The sequence below is a fragment of the Bubalus kerabau genome, chromosome X (assembly GCF_029407905.1).
Source record: "Bubalus kerabau isolate K-KA32 ecotype Philippines breed swamp buffalo chromosome X, PCC_UOA_SB_1v2, whole genome shotgun sequence".
In the NCBI taxonomy this organism is placed as follows: Eukaryota; Metazoa; Chordata; class Mammalia; order Artiodactyla; family Bovidae; genus Bubalus; species Bubalus kerabau.
In genome coordinates this window covers 75,826,335-75,849,445 of record NC_073647.1, presented here as the reverse complement: position 1 = coordinate 75,849,445, position 23,111 = coordinate 75,826,335, and the positions used below count along the sequence as shown (strand labels likewise).

Here is a 23,111-nt window from a genome sequence, read left to right as displayed (position 1 = left end):
TGTATGGTGACAGTAGCCATGAAACTAAAAGATACTTGCTCCTTGAAAGAAAAGCTATGACCAAACTAGACAGCATATTAAAAAGCAGAGACATCACTTTATCGACAAAGGTCCATATAGTCAATGCTATGACTTTTCCAGTAATCATGTATGGATGTGAGAGTTGGACCATAAAGAAAGCTGAGCACTGAAGAATAGATGCTTTTGAACTGCGGTATTGGAGAAAACTCTTGAGAATCCCTTGGACAGCAAGGATATCGAATCAGTATATCCTCAAGGAAATCAACTCTGAATATACATTGGAAGGACTGATGCTGAAGCTCCAATACTTTGGTCATCTGATGTGAAGAGCTGACTTGCTGATGTGAAGAGCTGACTTACCTGATGCTGGGAAAGATTGAGGGTAAGAGGAGAAAGGGGCAACAGAGGCTGAGATGGCTGGAAGGCATCATAGACTCAATGGACATGAGTTTGAGCAATCTGAGATGGTGAAGGACAGGGAAGCCTGGCGTGCTGCAGTCCATGGAGTTGCAAAGAGTTGCACACGACTGAGCACCTTAACAACAAAGTTCGGGATAGTCACAATATATGAGCCTCAGGGGTGTGCTGGCATAAGGCATTTTGAAGGCGGTCACCATTACCACCATTTGTAATATAGAATAATCATATTTACATTTGTTTAAGAATTAAAGCAGATACTTTGGAGAAAGCTGCTAAATACAATGGTATCAAGAAGAGGTAAAGCAGGCACTGGAAGGCTCGCTAAACACCACAAATATCAGATAAAATTGGAGATGAACGCCAGCCTAAGTGTCACAAAGAAAGCATAGAATACACTGGAAAACTAGAAGAGCAACAATTTCAAAGCCAGATGACATACAAGAGAATGAAGGAATATTTCTGATTATAACAAGGAAAGGACTTTAAAATATAAGTAAAGTGTCCTTTCTTTATTAGACAGTATAAAGTAACTAAGCATGCATGTTTTAAAGTCAGGCAAAACTGGTTTTAAATCCAGGTTTTGAAATTAACTAGGCTGCTAAACATGGTCAAGTTATTTATCATAAATATATTTTTACTCTTCTCTAAATAATATTAAATTAGGTACAGGGTTGTTATGAGAAGTGTACACATACACACACACTTTCTTAATTTCTGGCTGTAAAACTCAATAAACAGTGCTGAAATGATGATAACAAGGATGACAACAGTAACATAACACCCTCACCTTAATCCCTGTTACAGTGTAAACAGGCAGATGCTCTCCAGCACTGCTAATCAAACCTGTCTCCATGTATTCTATCCCTGTAACACTACGCATAATTAAATGAACAGGCACATCTTCCTTATTTTTCTCCAATTTTATGTTATATGAGAAGTCTTGTCATTATAAAGTTGCATTTGTCAAAATCTCTAATAAAGACGATCATTGAACATCTAGGACAGAAAAGGAAAACAAAAAGTCAAATGCATTATATTTGGCAGATTTGCAGTTGGTATTTTCTCAGTTGTGCACAACCATGGCTGCAATATACAATTACCTGAGGAGATTTTTAAAAACCCAACACCCAGGCTACTCCTGAGTTCAAGTAAATCAATTTCTGGGGGTGGGGCCCATGATCAGTAGTTTATAAACTCCCCAAAATAATTCTAATTGCAATTTAGTTTGAGAACCACTGCTCTAGATCTGTCTCTATATTAGGATCACTTGAGAATCTTTAAAATACCTTTAAGAGTTTGTAACAATAATATCCGTTACCATTTATTGCAGACCTACTATAGGCTAGACGTGATGCCATAGAATTTAAATATATGGCTGTATTTACATTTTATCATTTTGCAACATGAATTTATAACACTTCTAATTTTCAATACAACCCTATGAGGTAGGTATAATTTTATAATTTTCTCTTTCAGAGACTGAATTGCATGTAGGTCTATGTATCTTCCCTGGTGGCTCAGATGGTAAAGCATCTGTCTGCAATGCAGGAGACCCAGGTTTGAGCCCTGGGTTGGGAAGCTCCCCTGGAGAAGGAAATGGCAATCCACTCCAGTACTACTGCCTGGAAAATCCCATGGACAGAGGAGCCTGGTAGGCTACTGTCTATGGGGTCACAAAGAGTCGGACGCAACTAAGCAACTTCAGTTTCAGTTTTCACTATGTATCTTATTTGCTTAATCTTCAGAACTTAGCATAGTACTTGGTGCAAAATAAATAATAAATATTTGCTGAATGAGCAAGTAAACAGAATCTTATGCCAAAAAATGTAAAAAATTTAAGCAATTTGCATCAAACTGTAGAAGTGGGATTTAAAACCATGGCCAGTTGATTCAGGTACCTATGCTTTCCATACGCTGCTACACTGCTTTTCTTGATCAAAATCAATTTTCCATGAGAGCAACAACAATAATCACATAGGCAAATATTGAGACCATCAATGAAATAATTCATGCTTTTATAACACCTCATGGGATACCAAAGTAGTCCTAAAATCCATTCCAGATTTTCTACGCACCTATGCATGCACTATGATAAATCCAACTTTACAAGTTTGAGGACACCATAGGATTTCCTCCATCAAACCCAGCTAATGCCAATCTCTTACCTCCATGAAGTCATCCTAAAGAAATACAACTCTAATTTATCACTTTCTTTGGATTCTTAAAATAACTATCACTTTCATTGTTCATTTTTGCTATATTACATCCTATATTATGTGGTTACGTTTTGGGAACGTGCTCTGTATATCCAGTAGAATGATGAAGATCTCTAAAAGCAGGTGACAATAGCAAATACTTTGTGTCAGGTATGATTCTAAGCACCATATCCTTAGAATAACCACTTGAAGTAGGAAAGTTTAATGTAGTTAGTTCTAGTTCAGTCACTCTGTCAAGTCTGACTCTTTGCAATCCCATGGACTGCAGCACGCCAGGCTTCCCTGTCCATCACCAACTCCCGGAGCTTGCTCAAATTCATGTCCATCGAGTTGGTGATGCCATCCAGCCATCTCATCCTCCATCTCCCCCTTATCCTCTTGCACTCAGCTTTATTTATTTAAATGAATATTTAATTTGTAAATACTCATCTACAAATTACAGAAGTTATATTGAAATATAGCTATCAAAAAATATATATTTTTATATTATAGTAATATACTTACTTCATTTTAACACACTGGATAACAAGATCTAGTATCAGCTCTAAAATGATAAAAATTTTGAAATAAGATGAGGTTAATTTAATTTTACTCTAGTTATAACGAATTTTATGAGACACAAAATTACCTGTGTTGTCTATTGCTGACACTGGAGAAGGAAATGGCAACCCATTCCAGTACTCTTGTCTGGAAAATTCCATGGACAGAGGAGCCTAGTAGGCTACAGTCCATAGGGTCACAAAGAGTCAGACATGACTGAATGACTTCACTTTCTTTCTTATTGTTGACAAATATGTATTGCCAATATTGCTGTGATGTGTTGCCTGCCTTCCAAATGAAATGTTAGTTTTTAGATAGAAGTTAAGGAAAATAGAGATGTCATTGTCTCTAAATTCACATATCATTTGAATTTAATTAACAAAAGCCCAGAATATGTGGATTCCAAAATAAGGTCTCCTAGCCCCGAAATATTTATTAGACATTGAAGACATAGCCAATAAGGATCTGCTACTTCATTTCTTCAAATATTTATGTAGGGAAAAATCAAGTCAAAAGATGTACTATACTCTTTATTAGCTTTAAAATATATTTTGGTTGTACTCACATCAACTATTATTGAATATTTGAATTAAGGTTTAGAGAACTCCATTGCCTGAGTCTGGTTGTGAAGGCATTCAGAGATATACTAAAGAAAATTGGTTTTTACCTTGAGCAATTTTTTCAAAAATTTCTTCAGTGTTCAGGACATTACAAATGAAAAACAAAGAAAAAATAGCCAGCTTCTCTTTTGAAACATATCATACATTTAACTAAAAAGTTGACATTCTGTAATACACATTCAGCTTACCCATAAGGTACAAGTTCAGGCTACAAAAAAATGCATTTTTTTTTTTAATCTCAGTATAGGGCAAGGTGCTGTTAGAAAGCTCAAACCTTAAATGCATCAGTGGGACCTTAAGTCAGTCAATGAATTGAAATTGGTTTATTTCTTGTTAATAAGCACCAACAAAATTTTGCACGTTATAAATTGCTTGCAGAAAAGGTTTTATTTGCTTTGGATTAAAGTAATTCATACATGAGATATTCATGTTAATGATATGATTTTCAGCTATATTTAATGAGTATGTTTCTGCTTTTATGCAGTAGTTCTATTAGAGGCAGTTAGTGACATAGATTTAGCTAAATATTGCATAGATTTAGCTAAATATTGTGGTTGTTAACATAGTTCCCAGAGTTAAGAGAGAATATTTTCTTTGGCAAACATAATAAAACAGAATTCTTATTAATATCTTTCAAAAATGTATTTTTAAATGTACTGCTGGTCTGTAGTAAAGTTCTGAACCTAAATATCTGACTTTTCACCCTCCATGACAGTAGCTCCCCACAACCTGCTTCCCAGTACACAGGCTTTCTTTGCAATTTTTTTCCTCTCATTTAGCTTTTTTTTTTTTTTTTTTTTTTTGGCCACACTGCAAGTAATATGGGATCTTACTTCCCCAATCAGGGATAGAACCTGTGCCCCATGCAATGGAAGCAATCTTAACCACTGGACCTACAGGGCAGTTCTTTATTTGGCATTTTCAAAGGTCAATAAAAAGCCTAACAGCAAATCAGATCAGGGCTTTTACTTTACCACAGCTCCAATTAATTGGAAAAAAAAAAAAATACAACTTTGAAAAGTACAAAGACATAAATAGGTACAACAAGCTTCTATCTAAGGGGCAGTAAATTACAACTTATTTCTGTGGACCATGTCTACCAGCCCTAACTCTGACCCAGTGGGTCTGCCAATATGGTTGTGATTTTATTATTAAACATGCATTCATTTGAAAGGTGCCTTTTTCAGGCTTTTCTATGGGTTTCTCCTATGGGAGTTTTGCTTAGGGTAGAACTTTGGCACAAAGCAGATATCATGAGGTCACTGATAGCATGAATTGAAACTGACTGCAGGGAAAAATCACAGAACACTATTACTCTCTTCAGAGTTCTGCCAATTTGCTCTTGTGATGCAACAAGTTACTTAGCAATATCTTACAGAATTACTTGCTTCTTGCTACATTCAAAGAACACATCACATTGAGACTTTGTTATATCTTCACAGGAGTAATCAACAAAGCCTTTAATTAGAATCATGACTATTTAGTAACATCAATTTTATTATATGAAACACACCAGATAAGTCAAACATTATGGTTTTGAGCTGTAAATTTTTTATTTTGGGTTAGGGGCAGGGTGCCGCACCACACAGCATGTGGGATCTTAATTCCCTGACCAGAGATTGAAACTGTGCCCTCTGGAGTGGCATGGGTGGAGTCTTAAAGACTGGACCACTAGGGAAGTCTCAAAACCTTTGATGTTTTGATCTATACAATAATATTTTGGTTCAGGTATAGCTAAACATCAATATTTGCTTTTTTCCTTTTAGAAACTAAGAATTGGTATTTTCATGAAATTGTACATTACTAAGTAGCTGTGTATATACAGAAAAAATTGTTCTTCAAGTAACCTAGAAAAACCATAATTCACAAAATTTAAATTCTCAAAAGATCAGGAATTTTTCAATTCAAATATTATTTGGAATGATAAAAATATATGTAAATTTGAAGAATAAGGTTGACTGTTTAAAGTTAATTTTTTATTTTTTCTCCATGTAGCTTTCTATCAAGAAACTGTTTGACTGCATCTGTATTATAATTTTGTCTAAAGCAAATATTTATGAAATAATTATTAGATGAATTTAAAGTTCTACAATATTAATACAAAACTTGGATTTGTGAGAGCAAAAAAAAAAAAATTTTAATGGATAAATTACCAGTGAGCCAAAAGCAAAATTGTAGAATATTCCTTAATTATTCCCCTAATATATGGAAAAACAGTAATTTAAGCAAAGGACCCACACCAGTCCTGTACCCTAAGGAGTCCAGCAATCAGCAACCGTGAGACTCGATTCTAGCCACCAACAATACAGCACCAGCCCCAGAACATCCCTAGCTATTTACACAACTGTGCTGGGCCCTGGCCCCGCCTACCAGCAGGCCTGCAACACACCCAGGATCCCATGGGTCATGAAGCCAGCCATGCCAGGACACAACCTCACCCACCAGCAGGTCAGCAACCATTGCTAGAGAGAGGGCCTGGAGCCAAACAGGCTGGGAGCAGCTCCACCTACCATTGAGTCCACAGTAATAAGCCCCACTAAAGCAGAAGGGCACACACAAGAAGCAAACTAGAGCATATAGTTCTGGTGACCAGAGAGGAGTGCAGTGCTGGGCCTAACAAGACATTTCCTATGTAAGGCTACCTCTCCAAGAGAGAAATGTAACTGACCTACCTACTGTGGAGAAACATAGAGTTTTAGGAAAAATGAGGAGACAGGAATATGTTTCAAATGAATGAATAAGACAAAACCCTCAAAAATAGAATTAAACAAAGTGGACATAAGCAATCTACCCAGTAAAGCATTCAAGGTAATGCTCATAAAGATGCTCAATGAAATTGGAAGAATATATGAACACAGTGAAAATTGTAACACAGAGCTGGAAAAACTAAGAACAACCAGCAGTGCTGAAAAATATAATAATTAAAGTAAAAAATACACTAGATGGAATCAACAGTAAATTTAATGATACAGAAGAATGGATCAGTGAACTGGAAGACAATAGTGGAAATCATCCAAGCTGAATGGAAAAAATAAAGGAAAATTAAATAAAGATATTTTATGAGACTTCTGAAACAACATCAAGTCTAACAAATGTTCACATTATAAGGATCTAATAAAGAGAAGAGAGAGCAGAAGGGGCAAAGAAGTTATTTGAAGAAATGCTAGCTGAAAAGTTCACTAATCTTGGAAAGGAAAGAGACATCCATGTCCAGGAAGCCCAGAGAATGCCAAATAAGATGAGCCTGAAGAGTTTCACATCAACATGTATTATAATGGAATGGAAAAAAAAATAAAAATAACCTGAAAAGCATCAAGAAAGCACCTAGTTACATACAAAGAAACTCCCATAGTATTCTTGGTTGAATTCAGAGCAGAAATTCTGCAGGCCAAAAGGGAGTAGCATGATATATTCAAAGTGATGAAAAGGAAAAATCTACAGCCAAGAATACTATACTGGCAAGGCTATTATTCCAATTTAAAGGACAGAGAGAGTTTACAGAAAAGAAAAAAGCTAAGAAGAGTTCAAAGTTTAAAGCACTAAACAGGCTTTAAAAGAAATGTTAAAGGTACTTCACTAAGCAAAAAGGGAATAACACCACTAGAAATATGAAAATTATGATTGGAAAAATCTCATTAGTAAATGCAAATATACAGTGTAAACAAGATATCAACCACTTATAAAACTACTAGGAAGATTAAAAGACAAGGATAGTAAAATAATCTATATCCACAATAAACAGTAAAACATCATGTCAAAAACATTAAGGATTGGGGGCAGAGTAAAAATTCAGAGGTATCAGAATGAGTTTAAACTTATGAGATCAACTTAAAATAATCATATATATATAATTATTTATATATATATATATATGTGTGTGTGTGTGTGTAATGTGTGTACACATATATATAGTTATACATGAACCTCATGGTAACCATAAACCAAAAAATTATAATAGACAAACACACATAGAAAGGAATCCAAACATAACACTAAGAATAGTCATCAAATCACAAGGGAGAAGAACAAAAATAGAAAGGAACAACAACAAAAAAAAAACCTGCATAAACAATCATAAAATAATTAACAAAATGCCAATAAGTACATCCCTATCAATAATTACTTTAAGTGTAAATGGACTAAATGCTCCAATCAAAATAGAGTGGCTGAATGTATTAAAAAAAAACAAGACTCACATAATATGTTGCCTACAAGAGACTCACTTCAGATGTACAAAGACACACAGACTGAAAGGAGAGGGAAAAAGGTAGTCTATTCAAGTGAAAATAAAGCTGAGATAGAAATATTTGTATCAGACAAAAGAGACTTTAAAACAAAGATTTTAGCAAGAGACAAAGACCATACATAATGATAAAAAGGCAATTTCAAGAAGAATATACAATTGTAAATATATATGTGCCCAATATAGAAGCTAAATACATAAAACAGGCTTCCCTGGTGGAATAGATGGTAAAGAAGCTGCCTGCAATGCAGAAGACCAGGGTTCAATCCCTGGGTCAGGAAGATCCCCTGGAAAAGGAAATGGCAACGCTCTCCAGTATTGTTGCCTGGAGAATCCCATGGACAGAGGAGCCTGGCAGGCTACAGTACATTGGGTCACAAAGAGCTGGACACGTCTAAGCAACTAAAACACATAAAGCAAATATTAACAGACATAAAGGGAGAAAGTGATAGCAGCACAATAAAAGTAGGGAACTTTAACAGCTCACTTACTTCAATGGATAGACTTCTTGACAGAAAATTAATAAAATATTTCCCTTAAAAGACTCATTAGACATTAGACCAGATGGATTTAAATTTTATATTTATGTGTGTGTGTATAGTATTAATCACTCAGTTGTGTCTGACTTTTTGTGACCCTATGGAGTGTGGCCCACCAGGCTCCTCTGTCCATGGGATTCTCTAGGCAAAAATACTGGAGAGGGTTGCCATTTCCTCCTCCAGGGAACCTTCCCAACTGTACATAAAGGAGACTTCCCTAATGTGCATTAGAGGATACCCCAGGTTAACCTGTTGTAGAAAACTGTCTCTTGAGTCTTTAAAGTCTATACCAATTCTATATATAGACATATATATGAAATATTTCATCCCAACATAGCAGAATACACATTCTTTTCATATGCACATGGAATATTCTCCAGGATAGATTTACACGCTAGTTCACAAATCATGTTTCAATAAATTTAAGATGACTAAAACCACATAAAGCATCTTTTCTGAGAATGGTATGAGACTAGAAATCAACTATAAGAAAAAAGCTGCCAAACAATACAGATTTGGGGATGCTAAGCAATATGCTTTAAAATTCAGCATTTAAAAAATTAAGATTGTGGCATCCAGTCCATCACCTCATGGCAAATAGATGGGGAAACAATGGAAACAATGACAGACTTTATTTTCTTGGGCCCCAAAATCACTGCAGATGGTGACTGAGCCATGAAATTAAAAGACGCTTACTCCTTGGAAGGGAAGTTATGACCAACCTAGACAGCATATTGAAAAGAAGAGACATTGCTTTGCCAACAAAGGTCCATATAGTCCAAGCTATGGTTTTTCCAGTAGTCATGTATGGATGTGAAATTTGGACCATAAAGAAGGCTGAGCACTGAAGAACTGATGCTTTTGAACTGTGGTGTTGGAGAAGACTCTTGAGAGTCCCTTGGACTGCAAGGAGATCCAACCAGTCCATCCTACAGGAAATTGATCCTTAATATTCATTGGAAGGACTGATGATGAAGCTGAAACTCCAATACTTTGGCCACATGATATGAAGAACTGATTCATTGATAAAGACCCTGATGCTGGGAAAGATTGAAGGCAGGAGGAGAAGGGGACAACAGAGGATGAGATGGTTGGATGGCATTACCGACTCAACGGACACGAGTTTGAGTAAGTTCTGAGAGTTGGTGATGGACAGGGAAGCTGGGTGTGCTACAGTCCATGGGGTTGCAAAAAGTCAGACATGACTGAACAACTGATCTGAACTGAACTGAAACAATATGCTACTAAACAATGATTAGGTCATTGAAGAAGTCAAAATATGAAAAAAAAAAATATATATATATACACCTTAGGATAAATCAAAATGGAAACACAGTGATTTAGAATCTACGAGACACCAGAAAGGGCATTCCTAAGAAGGAAGTTTATAGTGATGGACGTCTATCTCAGGAAACAAGGAAAAAAGTCTCAAATAAACAACCTAAAGATAACCTAAAGATAACCTAAATAAACACCTAAAGATAAGATAAGATAGTGTAAGATAAGATCTTACACTAGAAAGATAAGAACAAAGAAAACCAAACTGAGTAGAAGGAAAAAAGTCATAATTTCAGAGCAGAATAAAATGAAACAGAGCCTTAAAATCAATATAAAAGATAAATGAAACTAAGAGCTGGTTCTTTGAAAAAATAAACAAAGTAAATAAACCTTGAGGCAAACTCATCAAGGCAAAAAAGAGAGGGCTCAAATAAATAATATCAGAAATGAAAGAATATATTACAACTAACACCTGAGAAATACAAAGCATCATAAGAGATCACCATGAAAAATTAAACACCAATTAAGTGCACAACATAGAAGAAATGGTTAAGTTCATTGAAACAATGTCCCAAGAGGGAATCAGGAAAAAATAGAAAATATGAACAGATCAATTCAGTTCAGGTCAGTCGCTCAGTCATGTCCAACTCTTCATGACCCCATGGACCACAGCACGCCAGGCCTCCCTATCCATCACCAACTCCCGGAGTTTACTTAAACTCATCTCCACTGAATTGGTGATGCCATCCCACCATCTCATCCTCTCGTCCCCTTCTCCTCCTGCCTTCAATCTTTCCCAGCATCAGGGTCTTTTCAAATGAGTCAGCTCTTCACATCAGGTGGCCAAAGTACTGGAGTTTCAGCTTCATCATCAGTCCTTCCAATGAATATTCAGGACTGATTTCCTTTAGGATGGACTGGTTTGATCTGCTTGCAGTCCAAGGGATTCTCAAGAGTCTTCTCCAACACCACAGTTCAAAAGCATCAATTCTTTGGCACTCAGCTTTCTTTACAGTCCAACTCTCACATCCATATATGACTACTGGAAAAACCATACCCTTGACAAGATGGACCTTTGTTGGCAAAATAGTGTCTCTGCTTTTTAATATGCTGTCTAGGTTGGTCATAACTTCCCTTCCAAGCAGTAAGTGTCTTTTAATTTCATGGCTGCAGTCACCATCTGCAGTGATTTTGGAGCTCAAAAAATAAAGTCTGCCACTCTTTCCATTGTTTCCCCATCTATTTGCCATGAAGTGATGGGACTGGATGCCATGATCTTTGTTTTCTGAATATTGACCTTTAAGCCAACTTTTTCACTCTCTTCTTTCATTTTCAGCAAGAGGCTCTTTAGTTCTTCATTTCTGCCATAAGGGTGGTGTCATCTGCATATATGAGGTTTGAACAGATCAATTACTAGTAATAATGTACATAATGATAATAAAATACCTCCTCACAATTGTCAGAATAGCTATCATCAAAGAGGAACATGTAAGTGTTGGCAAGGATGTGGAAAATAGGAAACTCTCATGCACTGTAGGTGGGATTGCAAATTGGTATACCCACTATGTAAAACAGTATGGAGATTCCTCAAAAAATGAAGAATATAACTACCATATGATCTAGCAATTTCACTTCTGGGTATTTATCCAAAGAATTAAAAAACTAGTTTTAGAAGATATATGTACTTCAGTGTTTATTACAGCATTATTTATTATCTTCAGTAGTCAAGGAATGCAAGGAATGTGTCAACTGATAGGTGAAAGGATAAAGAAGGTGTGGTGGGTATGTATTTATATTTGTAAATATACATGTATATTGTGATGTTATTCATAAAAATGAAATATTTCCATTTATGACAAGATAAATGCTTCTAGAAGGTATTACACTACATAAAATAAGTCAGAGAAAGTCAAATAACACGTGATGTTGCTTACATATAGCATCTATTAAAAAAAAAAAAAAAAAAAAAACAAAGGGGACAGACTCATAAATACAGAGAAAAAAAGTGATTGGCTGCCAGAGGGGAGGAGTTAGGGGTGGATGAAATGAATTAAGGTGATTAAGTTTTAAATCTCCAGTTATATAATGAATAAATCATGGGGTGTGATAGACAGCATTACCAATATGGTAATAATATCTTAATTAACTTGTATGGAGACAGAGATTAGACTGGTCACTAGACATATTGTGGTGATCATTTCATGCTTTTGCAAATGTTAAATCATTACATGTTGTACTTGCAACTAGTATAATATTGTACATCAACTTGGCATTGTGAAGTCCATGGGGTCACAAAGAGTCGGACATGACTGAGCGTCTGAAGTGAACTGAAGCATCAACTATATTTCATTTTGGGCTTCCTAGGTGGCACTAGTGGTAAAGAATCTGTCTGCTAAAGCAGGAGACAGTGGTTTGATCCCTGGGTCAGGAAGATCCCCTGGAGGAGGAAATGGGACTCTAGTATTCTTGCCCAGGAAATCCAAGGACAGAGGAGCCTGGTGTGCTACAGTCCATGGGGTCACAAAGAGTCGGACACAACTAAGTGAAAGAGCACAGCACAGCACATGCTTCGTATAAAAAAATTGCATAGCCAGAAGACTCTGTTCAAAATTATTATGAAAGTTAAAATGACATTTTGTTGAAACATGGGACAGGAAAAGTTTACATTCCTATTAGTTTTATTAAATTACTGTACCAAAAAAAAAAATAAATTAAAAAAAAAAACACCTAGTAGAGCAAAATCATGATTTCATATACTTTAGGATTAAAAATGTAGGAATAATTTTATCTATTTATTGGAAATTAGTAAATGAGCACTCCACAAAAATTATAGAATTCCTAGAATATTAACCAAATAAGAAGAGGTTCTGAATTTTTTTCTTCATCAATTTTAATGTAAATATTGATTCCAAAACCTAGAGTGGCAAAATAGCTCAGAGGTTAAAGCATCTGCCTGCAATGCAGGAGACCTTGGTTCGATCCCTGGGTCCGGAAGACCCCCTGGAGAAGGAAATGGCAAGCCACTCCAGTATTCTTGCCTGGAGAATCCCATGAATAGTGGAGCCTGGTGGGCTACAGTCCACGGAGTCGCAAAGCGTCAGACACGACTGAGCAATTTCACTTTCTTTCTTTCTTTCTTTCAACCTGTTCTACATTTTTTCCAGTTGAACATCTACTAGAATAAACTTGGCTTTGACAGATTTTACTTTTCATGACAATATCTGATTATTACTATTATCTTGTCTTTTTAGTTGGTGATACTCAATAGCTGTCCACATGTAGCATACTTTACACATGGCACTTCTTATATTGTTTTCATACTTAATCCTCACAATAGCATTATAAAATAGATTTAAACAAGTTCAATTTTTCCCAAAAGAGAAGACAAAACTATGATTCAGGCTTGAGTCCAAGGTTTCCACTCATTTCTTCTATGTTACACACTTTATCTTATAATTGAAAATGAAGTCACTCAGTTGTCTCCAACGCTTTGCAACCCCACAGATTATAGCCTGCCAGGCTCCTCTGTCCATGGAATTCTCCAAGCAAGAATACTTGGGTAGCCTATCCCTTCTCCAGGGGACCTTCTTAACCCAGGAATTCAACTGGGGTCTCCCACATTGCAGGCAGATTATTTACCATTTCAGCTACCAGTGAAGCCCAAGAATACTGGAGTGGGTAGCCTATCCCTTCTCCAGGGGATCTTCTGGACCCCGGAGTCGAACTGGGTTCTCCTGCATTGCAGGTGGATTCATTACTAGCTGAGCTACCAGGGAAGCCCATCTTATAATTATCTCTGGAAAATTCAGTATTCTGCAATGACATTAAAAAGAGAGAAAGCTGGAATTTCCAGGAAGCTTAAGAGGGTGTATAGTTACCAACTCCTCAAATTATAAACTATATGAAATAATTTCAGAGCTATGAACATTTTACAGCAAAATTATACCTCAGCATTATTTCAGGACTGAGAACGCTAAAACTGCAAAATGACTTTGAGCAAAAAGAGGGAAAATCAGTAATACTCAGCCCACCATCACACACTCATGATCCCACACATGTGCCAGCTACAGGACTTTGTGAGGAGCAAATGCAGACTAGAAAGTCTGTAACTTTCTAGTACTGAGGCTAACAAACAGGCATAAGGGTGATTTGCAATGTGTACCAAAAGTTTAATACAACCCAAAATTTAAATACAGTGGGAAAGTATCCAGGCAGATCAGAGTTTGAACTATAGTTAATAAGTTTCTAAATAAACTTGATTTAAAGGGCCAGAGGCAATTTAGAGCTAGGTGAAATTTAAAGGGAGTTTTACAATCCCTTGGAATAAAGGCCAAAAGGAAGGAAGAAGTATGGCAATAGGATGATGAAGGGAAAAAGAAGAATAAAGGGAAATTTTAATGTCAGTGTCGTGAAAAATATAAGATACACTTAAAATCAAAGATTCATGGCATTCACAACCCCTCACAGTCAAAGTAAACAGAGAAAAGTAGCAGCAAATAAAACTAAAGAACCTGGACTTTGCTAGACTGACACTAAAGGGCAACATTAAACTAGACATCTTGTAAATCACTTCAATTCCATAAAAAATTAATAAGAGAACAGCATTATCGATAGATATTTACAAAATCAAGAAATGAAACTTCACTCATTAACTGAGTCAACCTTGAAAAATATACCAGAAGCAAAATAAAACAATAAGACTATACTGCCAAAGATCAAATACACTAAAATCACTTTGGAAAACAATTTGCCAATTACTTACAAAGCTAAACATCATTTTATACAATCCAGCAATGATGATCCTAGGTTTCAAGTCATTTGAAAAGTTAGGTTCACACAAAAACCCAAACACAAATTTTCCTAGCAGATTTATTTAAAATCTCTAAAGATCAGAAGCAGCCAAGATATCCTTCAATACATGAATGAATAAGCTGTGCTGTATCTGTATAATGGAGTACTATTCAGCAATAAAAATAAATGAGCTTTGAAGCTACACAAACACATGGATGAATCTTAAGTCCACATTACTAAGTTTAAAAAAAAAAGTCTTTAAAAGGCTACATATTGCATTACTCCATTTATATGGCATTCTAGAGATAGTACATATATCAGTGGTTTTAATGGGTTCAGTGTGGGGAGGTCTGAATAGAGGAATCACAGATAATTTTTTTTATGGGCAAAAAACTTTAATTGTTGATGCATGATATCATGCACTTTTTGAAACTCATAATGCCTTATAGAAAAATATTAAACTTTGATGTATAAATCTGAAAAATCTTTTAAGAGGTTGGAAATCCCAAGATGGAACAAACAGTGATAAAAGAATCTAACTTTATTATAAATGTATGGAACAACTTCACTGAAGGGGGTGGAGGGAAAGTGCTATTCTAAGTAACTTAGTAAATGAGCAGAGTCAGTAAAAGTAAAGACAGAAAAAAAAAGTGTATAAGCACTGTAATCTAGTTAATAAAGTTGTTTCATAGAGGGGAACAGGTTAACAATTCTGAAACTGCTCTCCTTGTATACAGGAACTGAATAATTGAGAAAATAGTAGATGGTTAAATCAGATTCCTCTGTGTTGGTTATAGATCAGCAAGGGGCAAAGGGTAGACATACGCATGTGATAGTGGGATGAAGTTGAAGATACCCTTATGAACTCTTGCTTAACTTTAATATAGTTCCATTCCAGACACTTACACATAGAAAGCGTCTATAGGTATGTGTATATGCATGGGTTGGTATAAAAACATATATTTCCTTGCTCTGTCTGCTAAGTGGACTAGAAGCAATGATACTCATAGCAATGAGCAAACCTAGTATACAATAAAAGCATTCTCCAATAAAAGGAAACAGGGCTCTTTGAAAAATACGTAATCATAGAGCTGGGATAGGACATATGCAATAATGTAACTGTTTTCTCACTCTCACCCACTCTCTTTTGTTTACTTGCTCTCTTTCACACACATGGGCTTCCCTGGTGGCTCAGTAGAGATCCCCTGGAGGAGGGCATGGCAATCCACTCCAGTATCCTTGCCTGGATAATCCCATGGACATAAGAGCCTGGGGTGGCCTACAGTCCATGGGGTCACAAAGAGTCAGACACAAGTGATCAATTTTCACTTCACTTTTACTTCATACCACACACACACACTGATGGTGTATGCCAAAGAGACACAGGAACCAACTAAAATATATATATACTAGTGGCCAAATCTGGAATAATTTGAGCAAAATTAATAAAACATCATTGGATTTGTAACTCAAAGTATAAAAATTCATGTATCCATACTAAAATAAATGAATGTAAGAGAAGAGACAAATATCCTGTGCAGAAGAATTCCAAATAATTTATGTGGCTATTTCACCCTCATGGAGATGGACCATAATCTGGCTCTCCTGAGTGTAAAATGCATGCAGTGACTGACTTATTTCCAAAAAGGAGAACGAAGATTAACACTCCACTGGAAAACATGACAAAAAATAATTCAGCTAGGTGGCTGAGATTAACGTCAGAGACATAAGTCATCTTGTAGTATGTACTATTGATATAATCTGATGAAAATGGGAATTTTACCTTTATAGTCTTTCTTCCCCAAACCCCATTGTCCCAGTATCATCATGAGAAAAGCATCATTCACATCCTAATTATTGGATCGGCTACAAAATTCCTGACCAGTACTTCTCAAAACAGTCAAGATAACAAAAAAGGAAGGAAACTTTTACCAACTGTCACAGTCAAGAAGAGCTTAAGGAGACATGAGAATGAAATGTACTGTGGTATCCTGGATGTGATCCTGGAAGACAGAAAGGGCATTTACTAAAAACTAAGGAGATCTAAATAAAAGTAAGGGCTTCTTTTTAATAATAATCAATATTGCCTCATTAATTGTGATAGAAACATCACACTACTTACAGATGTAATTACAGAGGAACCTGGATATGGAGTCTATAGGAAGTCTATACCATTTTCATAATTTTGCTGTAAATCTAAAACTTTTATAAAATATGTTTATTTAAAGTAGAGTATGTAAAGGGGAACACCTAGTATTTAATAATTTTAGAGTAAAAACCTGACAGATACTCTTAACCAAATGATTGAGGTTAACATCACCTCAACAGTGCTAAATCACATTGGTATCATGTATTCCCTAATGCAATGTGATGAAGAGGTAACTTCACCTCTGTGCTGTCCCTTCCAAAACTCCACAGTTCTCATCTAATTGTGAGGAAAATATTTCCTTTAGGTAAGAAAAAAATGTATGTAATAAAATACACATTTATCTACACATTTGTAAAAAAATAAATACAGAAAGAATTTTTAAAAGACATTAAAAAGATGTATTATGTACTGGGCTTGAGTTGTTGTTTAGTTGATAAGTAATGTCTGACTGTTTGTGATTCCCTGGCCTGTAGCTCACCACTCTCCTCTGTCCATGGGATTCTTCAGCCAAGAATACTGGAGTGGGTTGCCATTTCCTTCTCCAGATCATTTTCCCACACAGGTCTCCTGAATTGGCAGGTGGATACTTTACCACTGAGACATCTGGGAAACCCACTGGGCTTGAAAGGGTAAAAGATAGAAATAAGAGGAGGAAGGCAACAGTGTAGAAAGCATTCAGAGGGTATGACACTCCTCTGAATATAACTGTTTTATATCATTCAATCTGAATGTTTCACATAACCTTCTAATACTAAAAAATAGTTAAAAACCAACTAGAATGTAAGACAAAAACAAAATGGAATACTGTTGTTGTTTTTCAGTTGTGTCCCACTCTTTGTGACCCCATGGACTGCAGCATGCCAGGCTCCTCTGTCCTTTAGTAAAAACAAAACAACAAAAAAAAACAATCTTTCTCTGTTAAAAATAAATAAGTTACTAACACTGAAATGGATGAGGAGGAAGAGAACTAATCTAAGTAACTCTGGAAAACAGTATCTTGGCCAGATACTGTGAGGATAAAAATAAGAGAATGTGCATGAATTCTGAAATCTAGTTAGTAAGTGTGTTTCTCATATGGCTATGGGTTAACCATTGAGAAATCACATTGTGTTAATGCAAGAAAATAAAATTTTCTCCTTAGAAATGTTAATTCTAGTATTGGAAAAAGAAAAACTATATTGATCCTGGAATGTCTTATCAGTTCAGTTCAGTTCTGTTCAGTCGCTCAGTCGTGTCCGACTGTTTGCAACCCCATGAATCGCAGCACACCAGGCCTCCCTGTCCATCACCAACTCCCGGAGTTCACTCAAACTCACATCCATCGAATCAGTGATGCCATCCAGCCATCTCATCCTCTGTCGTCCCCTTCTCCTCCTGCCCCCAATCCCTCCTAGCATAGAGTCTTTTCCAATGAGTCAACTCTTCGCATGAGGTGGCCAAAGTACTGGAGTTTCAGCTTTAGCATCATTCCTTCCAAAGAACATCCAGGGCTGATCTCCTTTATAATGGACTGGTTGGATCTCCTTGCAGTCCAAGGGACTCTCAAGTCTTCTCCAACACTACAGTTCAAAATCATCAATTCTTTGGCACTCAGCTTTCTTCATAGTCCAACTCTCACATCCATACACGACCACTGGAAAAACCATAGCCTTGACTAGACCGACCTTTGTTGGCAAAGTAATGTCTCTGCTTTTGAATATGCTATCTAGGTTGATCATAACTTTCCTTCCAAGGAGTAAGCATCTTTTAATTGCATGGCTGCAGTCACCATCTGCAGTGATTTTGGAGCCCAAAAAAATAAAGTCTGACACTGTTTCCCCTGTTTCCCCATCTATTTCCCATTAAGTGATGGGACCGGATGCCATGATCTTTGTTTTCTGAATGTTGAGCTTTAAGCCAACTATTTCCCTCTCCACTTTCACTTTCATCAAGAGGCTTTTTAGTTCCTCTTCACTTTCTGCCATAAGGGTGGTGTCATCTGCATATCTGAGGTTATTGATATTTCTCCCAGAAATCTTGATTCCAGCTTGTGCTTCTTCCAGCCCAGTGTTTCTCATGATGTACTCTGCATAGAAGTTAAATAATCAGGGTGACAACATACAGCCTTGACGTACTCCTTTTCTATTTGGAACCAGTCTGTTGTTCCATGTCCAGATCTAACTGTTGCCTCCTGACCTGCATATAGGTTTTTCAAGAGGCAGGTCAGGTGGTCTGGTATTCCCATCTCTTTCAGAATTATCCACAGTTTATTGTGATCCACACAGTCAAAGGCTTTGGCATAGTCAATAAAGCAGAAATAGATGTTTTTCTGGAACTCTCTTGCTTTTTCCATGATCCAGCGGATGTTGGCAATTTGATCTCTGGTTCCTCTGCCTTTTCTAAAACCAGCTTGAACATCTGGAAGTTCACGGTTCACATATTGCTGAAGCCTGGCTTGGAGAATTTTGAGCATTACTTTACTAGTGTGTGAGATGAGTGCAATTGTGTGGTACTTTGAGCATTCTTTGGCATTGCCTTTCTTTGGGATTGGAATGAAAACTGACCTTTTCCAGTCCTGTGGCCACTGCTGAGTTTTCCAAATTTGCAGCACTTTCACAGCATCATCTTTCAGGATTTGAAATAGCTCAACTGGAATGCCATCACCTCCTCTAGCTTTGTTCGTAGTGATGCTTTTTAAGGCCTACTTGACTTCACATTCCAGGATGTCCGGCTCTAGTTGAGTGATCATACCATCGTGATTATCTGGGTCATGAAGATCTTTTTTGTATAGTTCTTCTGTGTACAATTTTTTTTTTAATTTTTTTTAACACACGGAATGTCTTATAGTGTTAAAAAATTTAAAAGTGCTCCAAAAAATAAGTTATTGTCAAAAGGACCCACAGAAATCCTAAAGACCAAAGCTGACACCAACTGAACAAGAAAATGAATAATGGCAGGGCTAAATTTTAACCAGTAGAATAAACTCCTTATGAATTGATACAAATATAAATAACAAAGTGGACTAGAAGGATAATTCATTCTTACAGAAAAATATAAATTAACAAATACAGAAGGAAAAAAGATTACCAATAGGCAGGTACTGCAGTAGTAATTTTTGCAGAAATGGATGTGAAAATCTGTGGGAAAAAGTTGAGCAAAAACAGGATGCTTTGGTAGTTTCATTTTATCTCTTCCAGACTTTTGTTAATCATTAATACAAAAAGGGAAATTGTAAGTTTACACTAGCGAAATCCATCAAGAACTAACTTAACCAAACAATCAAGTTAAACATCAATAGTAATAAGACTATTTACACATTGAACAATTTAATATGATATGCTGAGAAAGTCAACATCATTTCAGAATCATGCTTGAAAAAAGACATAATCTTAATTTAATCATGAGAAAACATCAGAACAACCAAGCATAAGAAATATTCTCCAAAATAACTGACCCAGTACTCCTCAGAAGTGTCAAGGTAAATGAAAGATTGATAAAATGTCACAGGTTAAAGGAAACAAAGCAGAAACAGAAAATAAATGCAATGTGGGATCCTGGGATGGATTACACAACAGAAAAATACTTTAGTGGAAAAATTCAAGAAAACTGAATAAAAAAGATATAGCAATAATAGTAATTGGAGATTATAATGTACCCTTCCCTCATGGCTCAGCTGGTAAAGAATCCACCTGCAATGCAGGAGACCTGGGTTCCATCCCTGGGTTGGGAAGATCCCCTGGAGAAAGGAAAGACTACAAGTTTATCTTGATCAATGCAGAAAAAGCACTTAATAAATTCTAATATCAACTTATGATAATAACTTCTAGCAAACTTCAAATAGATGAATTTGTCCCTTACTTGGTAGGCGTTATTTAACAAAATCCTATACCTTGAACACTGGGATATAATTGACAAATAACATTATTTTAGTTTCAAGTGTACAACATAATGATTTGATATATGTATACATTGTGAAATGATCAACACAATGGTGATATGATATCTCACTGTGGTTTTGAACAAATTTTTATTTGATGGAAATGGTTTAATTTATCTTAAGATTGAGGAAAGAATCTGTATCATCAGCACCAGTATTTAATATAGCAGTGGAGGTTCTAGCCAAAATAATAAAAAGAAAGGTATGAAATATTTAAAGTTGGAAAGATGGTAGGTAGAAAGCAAAAATGATTCTGAAATGACCTATGCCCTATAGAACCCTCTCCTTTTGAGTGTGGGCAGAACCTGTAAATCTAATAAACATCACTACACTGATTATGTTATGCTGTATGACAAAGTTGAAGGGATCCCAAGATTTATTAAGGTCCATCAGTTGATTTAGCAATTATGAAAAGGAGATGATCCTGAGTGGTCCTGATCAAAACAAGTAATCCCTTCAAGAAAATGTCTAGAGGCCAGAGACTCTCCTGCTGCCTTTGAAGAATCAAGATTCTATGAACTCTAGAACAATAAGAAAATGAATTTTGCCAGGCTCCACATGAGCTAGGAGGAGGACACTAAGCCTCACGTGACACTGCAACCACAATCAACATCTTGATTTCAGTCTTGTGAAACTTGAATCAGCAAAACCAGTTAAGCCATGCCAGAATTTTAATGCACAAATCTTTGAAATAATAAATGTTTTCTTGAGCTACTAAATTTGTAGAAACTTGTTATGCAGTAAGATAAAAACTAATAGAGGAGGGAAGAGATTAAACTGTTATTACTTACAGATGCTACAATCATTTAAGCAAATCACCAACAGAAGCAATATACAAACTACTAGAAATAAGAAAATCAGTTTGACAAAGCATAACCTATAAAGATTAATAGCATTTATTACTTACCAGTGCTAATGAATTAATAAATATAATTAAATGTAAGATATAGTTCATATTAGCAGTAACAATTCATGAAATATCTAGGAATTAGGATATACTAGGTCTGAAATAATCTAAAAAAATGAAGAGCATACCATGCTCCTGGATGAAATGACTCAATAGTAAAAACATTATTTTTTTTGCTAAATTAATCTATAAAGCATAATCCCAACAAAAATTGTAGTTGTGTTTTAATAACAATAAAAATTACTAAAATTTATATAGAAAAATAGAGATTTATAAGTAGGCAAATCAATTTGGAGAGGAGAAATTAAAGAATTCCTGCCTTCAGATATATTAAATAGACTGCAGAATCATTGTAATAAACAGAGTAGTACTGGTATAAGAACACATACTAAAGCAATACTACAATGGAACAAAATTAAGGAAATCCGGATAATTCACATATGCATAAGAAAATAAATATGACATAATGTGACAAAATTAACACCACAATCAAAAGGGGGGGAAATGAATAGTTTAGATTATGTAAGGAATATTAAGCCATATCTATTAATAGTCTTAAAAAGGTAGATTATAGGTTCATTGAAGATGAAAAATGTAAATTTACTCATAGTAAATGTAAGAAAATATTTTTATTCTCTAGGCCTGGGAAAGGCCTTTTTTATAATACAATTCAGAAGCATGTACAATAGAGCCAAATTTATGAATCTGATCATTTGATTTCTGTTCAATAAAGGAAACTATTTACAAAGTTAAATAGTAAGATAACAGAACAGGAGAATTTATTTGCAATATTTAAAAGTACCAAGGGATTCACATCTAGAATATATGTGACTCTCCTAAAATTCAACAATAAAAAGATAGGAATATAAGTAGATAAAACTGCAAAGGCTATGAACATTGAGAGGATGAATTCCAAAAAGAGTAACAAGAATACTATGTAATGTTCAATGTTATTAATAATCAAAGAAATGCCAATTAGGATACTGGCATATCACTTAATAACTATTAGACTAAAAAAATGTAGAAAGCAAAAGATACGCACATATTGGCAGAGATGTAGGAAAACAGAAATTCTAAATTACTGCTAGTGGGAGAGTACACTGGTGGAGATATTTTAAAAATACAATCTAGCACTATTTAATCATACATGTAATATGTATATAAATGTATATGCATATACATATACACCCTGTGACTCAGAAATTAGATTTCTGGGTATATAACATAAAGAAATGCTCACATAGGTTCATAAAAAGACTTGTACTAGTATATGCTCTGTCTTGTTACCGGTGGTGTTAGGGAGATAGATGAAACTGAATGTCCACTATTTAATGAGCCAACAAAGTGATAAACACCCACCATAAAATGTGATACCTAACTTAGAAGTTCATCAAGCACTCTATCTATCAGATCTAGTCTCTTAAAACTATTTCTCACTTCCACTGTGTAATCATAAGGGATTTGATTTAGG

General features: G+C 35.6%; 1 long non-coding RNA gene across 9 annotated transcripts in view; it reads right to left on the bottom strand.

The window, feature by feature from the left end:
- The window catches only part of LOC129639899 (uncharacterized), a 243,309-nt gene that overhangs the window by 101,786 nt on the left and 118,412 nt on the right, over positions 1 to 23,111 (bottom strand). For 5 of the 9 annotated variants that reach the window (XR_008708655.1, XR_008708657.1, XR_008708658.1 and 2 more), the window contains exons 4-5: positions 3,162 to 3,201; positions 1,229 to 1,437 (exon numbers count right to left, since the gene is read on the bottom strand). The exons of the other annotated variants lie outside the window; for them this stretch is intronic. This is a non-coding gene — a long non-coding RNA (uncharacterized LOC129639899). The remainder of the gene's footprint in view (positions 1 to 1,228; positions 1,438 to 3,161; positions 3,202 to 23,111) is intronic. 9 annotated transcript variants of the gene reach the window in all.